Source organism: Papaver somniferum, chromosome 10, assembly GCF_003573695.1.
Source record: "Papaver somniferum cultivar HN1 chromosome 10, ASM357369v1, whole genome shotgun sequence".
Classification (NCBI taxonomy): domain Eukaryota; kingdom Viridiplantae; phylum Streptophyta; class Magnoliopsida; order Ranunculales; family Papaveraceae; genus Papaver; species Papaver somniferum.
In genome coordinates this window covers 70,043,237-70,051,826 of record NC_039367.1, presented here as the reverse complement: position 1 = coordinate 70,051,826, position 8,590 = coordinate 70,043,237, and the positions used below count along the sequence as shown (strand labels likewise).

At 35.1% G+C, this 8,590-nt stretch overlaps 1 long non-coding RNA gene across 2 annotated transcripts; it reads right to left on the bottom strand.

Moving 5' to 3' along the window:
• Window positions 1–1,592: 1,592 nt before the first annotated feature.
• LOC113319442 lies at window positions 1,593–5,703 on the bottom strand. 2 transcript variants are annotated; one of them, XR_003345480.1, is made up of 5 exons: window positions 5,542–5,703; window positions 5,295–5,407; window positions 5,136–5,167; window positions 4,977–5,022; window positions 1,593–4,321 (listed from the first exon to the last, which is right to left on the bottom strand). It is a non-coding gene; the product is annotated as an uncharacterized LOC113319442 (long non-coding RNA). The 2 variants fall into 2 exon arrangements; XR_003345481.1 differs by having other exon boundaries at window positions 5,295–5,404.
• Between the last annotated feature and the right edge of the window lie 2,887 nt (window positions 5,704–8,590).

Genomic DNA, 8,590 nt, shown 5'->3' with positions numbered 1-8,590 from the left:
AATAAAAAACCACTAGATTTTGTGCCCGTGCTACGCACCGGGCAGACCCCTAAACTATCCACCCTCATTTGGTCCATGTCTGCTATGTATCGGGCATCTTTTTCTTTTAACCATATTTTTGATTTGGTAAAGCTCGGCCTCGCCCCGCCCCGCCCCGATTTGATTTGGTGTTGCTCGGCTTCGCCTCGCCCTAATTTGAGAAGAACATATGAATATCACTCTAACCATATTTCTTGGTTTGGTGTGACGTGGCTTCGCCTCGTCCCGTCGTGTATTTTTGACTTGGTGTTGTGGGGTTTCGCGCCGCCCCATCGTGCATTTTTAATTTGGGGTGGCTCGGTTCCGCCTCTCCCCGTAACTTAGTTTTTTTGATTTGGTATAGCTCAGCTCCGCCTCGCCCCTACTTAGGATTTTTGATTGGGTGTGGCTTGGCTCCGCCTCACCCCGTCCGGATGCATTTTTTATTTATGAAAAGAAAAGCCGCAATTGAATCCATTGTAAACTATCAGTTGGATCTTTTGGGTGCATCTTACTAAGTAGTTCCGTTCAAAGTGGCGGCGTAGTAGTTGTAACAACAACTAATTTGAGAAAATGCTGTAAAGATTTGTGTAATTCTTTACAAAATGTGATTTATTAATTTGAGGTTAATTTATTAATTCGAGCCTCTGCTCAAATATTGGAGGTCTCGTGTAATTATTACTAACTTACTATGGGAAAGGGGGCCGAGTTTGCTCAGGGAGTATGCCGGTGGCTACGCTGCCAGGGGCAGGACGGGCCTATGCCTAGTTTCAAAAAAAAAATTAAAAAAAAATTGAGGTTTGAAAAAAAAAATTGTGTAATTCTATGGGAAAATGCTGCTTCCCATAGAACATGAAAAGACTGTAGTAAACGGATATTGAGTCATTGACTGGTATTTAAAACGAATTTTCCATCAAAATTTTCCCTGCTAACAAAATATTCACAGGCTTCCAGAATCTCCCCGTAAGAGACTGCTAATAGAGAGGGCTATCAATACATACCACACCTATAGATATACCACCACTATATACCACCCCTATTGAAAGCCAAAACTTGGCATTTAGCATATGGAAGTAAGGTTTTAGGCCTAATTAAGTAATCACACAACTGATGATGTCCATCCAAGCGCTACTAATCAACATAAACTACAAATAACCATACATAAACTGTAAATAGTTGAACAAAATACTGATTTTTCCAAATCATCGTGAGCCACCTTGCTGAAATATTCTAGCTAAGGTAAGCATGTCGTCATTGTTTTTATCCACGAACACCTACAGCAGCATAGGAATAAGCACCCAAATCTTAAGTTTAGATTAATGCGCACAGATTTGCCCGAGCCTGCAAACTCTAATAGTATATAGCATTGACCGAAACATAAGTTTAAATGTATACAGAGTTTGCCTTAGTTCTGCAGCAGCCCTTGCACAAAGACTAAACTAAAATGCCATCTGTGGGATTCGAACCCACACCTATATATGGCTTAAAGCCATGTGCTCTACCAGTTGAGCTAAGATAGCAAGGAATTACTATCTAACAACGCATCACAATGATTCACATCGTTGTTACCTTTCAAAAAAAAAAAATCTGGTATAACCATTCACTTATATACATAGTATCCAATTAGATTTCACATGTCTAATTAATTTAACAATAAAACTGTTGCTGCTAAGTATGCATTATAGTAGCATTAGAAGTAAAGGATAATTATTAGATGGTTAAATCCCAAGTACCTTTTATATGAAAAAATTGCCCCGTATGACGCTTTTGAAGTCATCTGTGATTCTTACAGGATATTTTAGGATAACCTTTCTTAATACTCCTTTGGCTTTTGAAGTTATGTCGAGCAAGATATCGTCATTATCGTGCAAGTTCAAAGGCGATTCAATTACAATGTCAAGCCATAACAATAACTCACCAATACCAAATCCTTATTTACATGTGCAGATTTGGATCTCTACTTTCAGAAAGGTGGATATACCCATCCCACAACCTGCAACTACAAAATCTACAAACAATCAAAGAGTGATTCAGTTAATAATAGAAGGAAACTTTTCATACCGATTACAACAAACTTAGATTCCTGGCAACAGAAAAAAAATTGAGCAAACTCGTCCAAAGGTATGTCCTCCATAGATCATCAAGAGACAATATGATAACTCCTAATAGTTTAAGCCAGCTGAAGAGACGATAAGAGCCACAAAAAAGCAGTTCAGTTGCACGCGAACCGCCTATGTTTAAAGGTTAAAACAAAGATTTCATCAAGTACCAGTGAAAGGCATTGTGAAGAGTAACCGAGAAAGGTACATGGCATGGGGAAGGTACGCTTTAAGTGCAAAAGTCACAACAAAGCAAAGATGTGTATGCAAGCAAGCACCTAATACGTACGTGATATTAAGTATACTGAGTAATAATCTTAAAATGTACATTGTTAAATTTAATGCTTCCTCCGCTCAATTTTAGAGGTTTTGCATCATGTGCATCATCAAATTCTGCAATTTTCTGTAGTCATGAAAACAAAACCACATGGTAAATCCTTCAAGAGATTTGGGTAACCTCAAATTAACCGGACCAAATCACAATAAGCCACATCAGAGAAATAAAAGCTTTATTCTTTTTGAGAAGGAATATGAATGTTTACAAAGTGCATTATACACAACATCGTTAATCAAATTCACTATTTTTTTGGATTAGGTAACATCCGTAAGTAATATTGGTTTCTAAAAGTGAAGTCTTACATTCAACTTCTAAGTTACTCCATCCAAAACCATCATATAGCCGAGCAAATTATGTAAATGTATGAAAGCTCTAACCTTATCAGAGAGAATAATATGATTAAGAAAGAAATTATTGAATACGTATTGGATCTTTTTGGGTGAACATTTAAAAATAAGTGACTGCAGTTAGCCTATAAAATGAGCGAAAAAAATATATCAGGGAAGAAATCTTACACAATGGCAGTAATAGCAAGCTACTGCAGGAGATAAGTTCCAAAAGAATTTAGCACTGGCTAGCAAGATGGTTTGCTGCTAACCTGAAATGTTTCATATTAAATTTAGTGTTTCAGTTGCAATTAGATTAATTTTCATGACCGAAAGAGTTCTCCTAACGACACAGTAGCCAAGGTCAAGCGGAGCGTACCACCAAAATTATTAGATATACCTGTGATTCAATGAAGTTCAGTTTTGTGCAACATTATTAGATATAACAGATAAACTTACTGAAATAGAGAAACCTAATAGATACACAAACCACCCTCTTGGATATTCTTATCGAACTTCAAGATATGACTTTCGGGAATGATGGCGTGTAACTCATCTCCAAGAGAAGAACTGAGCACTACCACAATACTACAACTTGATTACCCAAATCCACCTCAACTCCCTTCACTCCGGACTAAAAAAAAAAAAAAACATGCCTGACCAATTAGATCACCATTACAAATATCTAAACATCATACAAATGTATCGGAGTACCCTATCTAATGAAAAAAACACAGAATTTGGACCCAAATTTTATTTTCACTACGATGTGGGGCAGCATAGTGGTCCTAATGCTTACATCAAAGAATTTTTACCGACTTGCTTATTAAAACCAGACATTTATAAATTCAACCTTCGAAGTTGCTTGCCACAAACATTCTCCAAATTTGAAGTCATCTGGCCAACCGAATTTCTTGAATGTTCATGCTACAGTGAGAATCTCAAACATTAGCCATTTTCTAGCCAGTCTTAATGCACATATAACGTAACAAATACATGTTAAATGTCAAACATTAGCCATTTCTAGCAAATCTTAATTGTAACCTTAAATAGTTTGAGCTCTCTAACGGACAGATAATTAATACTTGCATTTCCCACCCTTAATTGTCGAGATCATTAGAAGATCATTAGCAAGAAATCCCAAGATCAAGCTAGCTTCAATCTATATCATTATATCAGGAAGTGGAGAAAAATAAGAGACAAATTTGAATTTGGAAATTCAACAAAAATAAGAGACAAATTGTAGGCCAAGGAAACAAACATATTTCATACGCACCTTCCATAAATCCAAGTGTTTTTCCTGGATATAAGTTATCAAAAGCAGAACGTACTTCCTCTTCCCGTTCATTCATCGAGGGAGAAAAACAACCCAATTCAGCCGCAAGACCCATGATTATTATGATAAATAATGTACAATCTAAAAATTAACAATAAAACTTACCTTTCTTCGTAATTGAACAAATCCATGTGCACCAATATCCCTGCCTGGTATCAGAGTTCGTGTTTAACTTCTTTTTTCCTACTTCGGTCCTAAGATGGAACTGTAATACCACGATAATTTGAACAGAGTTAGCACCAACAACTACCACCTAAGCAACATTTAGAAAGTTAGTGGCACAAAAGTTGCATATCTTTGATCCTGAAATAATGCAAGGAAGTAGCATATTATACTTATCATCCCACTATTGCTCAACATTCTTAGAGCAAACTTCGGATCAAAGTTCTAATGTTTGGTTAAAACATCCACATAAGAGCAATAGGAGTTCTCAACGGCAATACAAAGTTTAAGATTTTGTAAACTCCTGTCTTTCTCTCTTTTACCAATATCTGAAAACTGGCATCCCAACCTATATCAAATCTGGTTGAGTTTGAATATTTATTTTCTTGCAACTCAACTCGGTCGCATAAACAATTGGTGTAGTGAATATTGCGTTGAAAATGTATTATTAAAATATTTATCAATTTATAACCTTCGACAATGTCCCTTAGATTCTAATAGATCACCTACCACAGTGATTGGGAACCGACTTTACTTAAAGAAGTGTTCGGTGAACCTACTATGTAGCCAAGTGGTTTTTGAAATGTAACTACACATAAACATGGAATATTTAAAATAAAATAAAAAACAATATGAAAGGTGAAAAATGCATCAACGCATCGACAACTACATATTGTTTGAAATGTAAAGTAACCCACCACGATGCTCCCTTTTCGTTAACGCATAAAGCGGGGACATACTTTTCTACAATAACGAAAAACAAAATCAAATCACAGTTAGTTATGAGAAACATAACGTAAAGAACATGAAGACATAGTTTACATTAATGAAAACTCAACATGGATTTCATAGTTTACATTAATGAAAACTCAACATGGATTTCCTTCTCCTGCAACAAAAATCGAAAATCAAATTTCACAGAATTATTAACAAAAATAGAAATTTCATATTCAAAAAATCAGCACAAATAATTTTGAATGATCTAAGCATGATAGGTAGAAAACCACTTCTAAAACCTGTGATTTGATAGCATTTCTACTCCGCAACAGAGGAAATAGCAGCCATTGAATTATATAAATCATCACTGACAGTTCTAGCGCTTCCTCTAGATTTTCTCTTCATGGTGCTGCTGCAAGAAAAATTATGATTATGAAAAAGCAAATCAATAACAGACTTGAAAATAGTACATCATCAATTTGGAAGAAACGGCAAGAAGAAAAAACACACACATAGGGATTAGGGTTTGTAAGAAAGATTTTATACATTAGCCATCGTAGTAATCACATCCTCATTTGATGTCCAGACATTTTTTTGCACCAAAATTGAATCTGTTTGCAATCCAATGTATCAAAAACCCAAGCTTTCCTTCAATAGACGAAAAGTAACTCACTGTGACAGTCTCAGAGATGCTAAGAATGTATGTATATCAACACAGATAATTTTGAAAGTTATCAGTAATTAGATTAAGAGTAAAATCACCTTGAATGGGTATTAGGGTTTCTCCGTAACTTATCTTGCAAATTTTTTTAAAAAAAATAGGGTTAGGGTTTATTGCTTTAGAGAAACAAACACAAAATTGAATCTGTTTGCAATCCACTGTATCAAAAACCCAAGCTTTCCTTCAATCGACGAATTCCTACAACACAAACACAAAACCCCTTCTTCAAATCTTAAAAGAAAAAAAAAAACAGTCTCAAAACCTCAATCAACAATAAAAGAAGATTAAAAGAGGAACAACAAAAGAAGATTAAAAGAGAAACCCCCAAAACTATCTACTCTACGTCTCCATCTTGCGGAAGAATCAAAGAAAGTAGCACTTAATCACAGAAGAAAATCGAGTGGTGAGTTCGTGAAGAGACGGCAAAGAAAACTCGAATAAAAGTTTTTTTCTTTTATGTTTACGGGAAGACTGTTTTTTCGTTTTCCATTTTGTTTTTTCATTAAAAACCGGTATTTACTGCTACATTCATATAATTCAAGGAAAGGTGGAAAAGAGCAATTTTAAGGGGGTGGGGACTAGGACGGAACATGGTTTCGGTTTTCCGCGGGAATCGGACCAAACCAGACCAATTAGGAAGAAACCAAACCGAACCATTTACTAATGGATTGGTTACGGTGTAGAAATTGGAAAACCGATAGTGTTGGTTTTGGCTTGGTTTGACCTCTAAAACCGAACCAAAAACCATTGGAAAACCGATTAGTTTTTAAACTTAGTTTCTACCGTCGATTTACAAGTATTAGATTCTACCCATTGATTTAGATGATAAATAGAAACCCTAAATCTAATATTTCATTATGATACTCTCCCTCTTTCTCTTTCTCCTTCTCTCAGTTGCCTTCCTTCTCCACCCCCAACTACAGCTGCTGCTACTCGACTTTTTTCTTCCCGTCTTCCTTCTTTTTTGTTAGTCAATAACTAAATTAAAATATATTATATATCTTCTTTTGATCTCTAGAATTAGAGTAAGCTTTAACTATTCTTGATATTTTTTTTATATTATTTTTTTTGTCTGTATATTTGTGTAAACCAATACTATCGGCAACTATGATCTTTTTATCTGTAAATTTGTGTATTTTTTTTTTGGTTTAACATAATTATTGGTTAACCAAAAACCACTAGGACAAACCAAAACCAACTGGAACCATTTGGAAACCGAACCAATGGTTAATGGATTGGTTTGGTTTCGATTTTTAGAAACCAATAGTATTGGTTTCGGTTTTGGTTTGGCTAGAAACCGAACCAAAACCGACCATGAACAGCCCTAGTAGGGACGCTTACCCAAAAGTGAGTATTCTCAGCGCGCGACGCATGACTTAGGAGTTTAAAGGGTTTGATGATCCAACATCCCTTTAATGTACAAGAAAGTTCACTATCTTCTATTGGAGTTGGTACCTTCCCTAAAAAACTGATATTTTATTAACAATAAGGCGGTTTTAGGACATCCTAATTATACTTTATTAGTGTGGGACATCTCAGTTATTTTTTTAACAGCAAATAAGCGACATGTTTTCCATCAATTTTGAAAGAAGACTATTATTGGGGCGTCACATTCCATTAGAGGGGCGTCATCTAATAGGACAAAAACGGGTCACTCATAAGTAATATCAAAAACCCCTTATCTAAAATAATTTTGTAATGACAAAACAACCCTTATTTAGTTAATTTTAATTTAATTTATTTAGATAAAAATTAAATTAATGAATTTTGTTGTATACTTGGTGAATTATGGGACAAAGTTTTTGTGGGAAGAAAAATTGGTCATAAAATAAACTTTTACGGTTGGAAATATTCCAAATTTGGACGTAAAATCACTTCTAGGGTTGGAAATAATCCAAACCTGGACGTAAAATCACTTCTACGGTTGGAATTAAAAGAAAACTAGACAAAAAGTCAGATTCTACGGTTGGAATTAAAAGGAACCTGGACGTAAAATGAGCTTCTACGGTTGGAATTAATTCAAACCTGGACGTAAAACTACATGCAAATAAAATTCTACAGTTGGAATTAATCCAAACCGGGACGTAAAATCACTTCTACGGTTGGAAATTATTTAAACCTGAACGTAAAATCACTTTTACGGTTGGAATTAAAAAAAATGGACGTAAAATCGGATTCTACGGTTGGAATTAAAAGAAACCTGGATGTAAAATGAGCTTCTACAGTTGGAACTAATCCAAACCTGGACGTAAAATTACATGAAAATAAAATTCTACTGTTGGAATTAATTCAAACTTGGACGTGAAATCACCTACGGGTTTTAAGTTTTTATTTTAGTTAAAGGGTAATCTAGACATTTTGTATATGTGTTAGAATATCCCATAACCATTTTTTTGGACATTAAGAATCCAAATGAAATCCCTCTATTGGAGTGTGACGCCCCAATAATAACCTTCTTCTTTTGAAAACATACACTATAATCCTATTGCAGAATAAATGAATAAAGCTCGTAGTAAACGTGTGTCAAAGTAGCAGGATCTGTGGGTGGATTTCTTCTCCTTTTTGGGTTTGGCCGTTTTCCATGCCTACACATATTTAATCGTTCTTTTTTGATTAAACAAAAGCTAAATAAAAGGGTCATTCTTGATGGCTATGACCAAATCTTGAGTCATCTACTTATCCAGTATTACCGTTATACAAACAAAGAAAAAAATCTCGAGTCAATCCCAGATATACTGTATTGAACTCATTCGTGGTTGGCCTGGTGGCTACCTGGAACTACATTCTCTAACCTTTCACGCAAATGGAGATTTAAGACACTTGATTTACACAAGTCAACAACAATATCAAGTCTCATTCCCACATGTAGTAGAT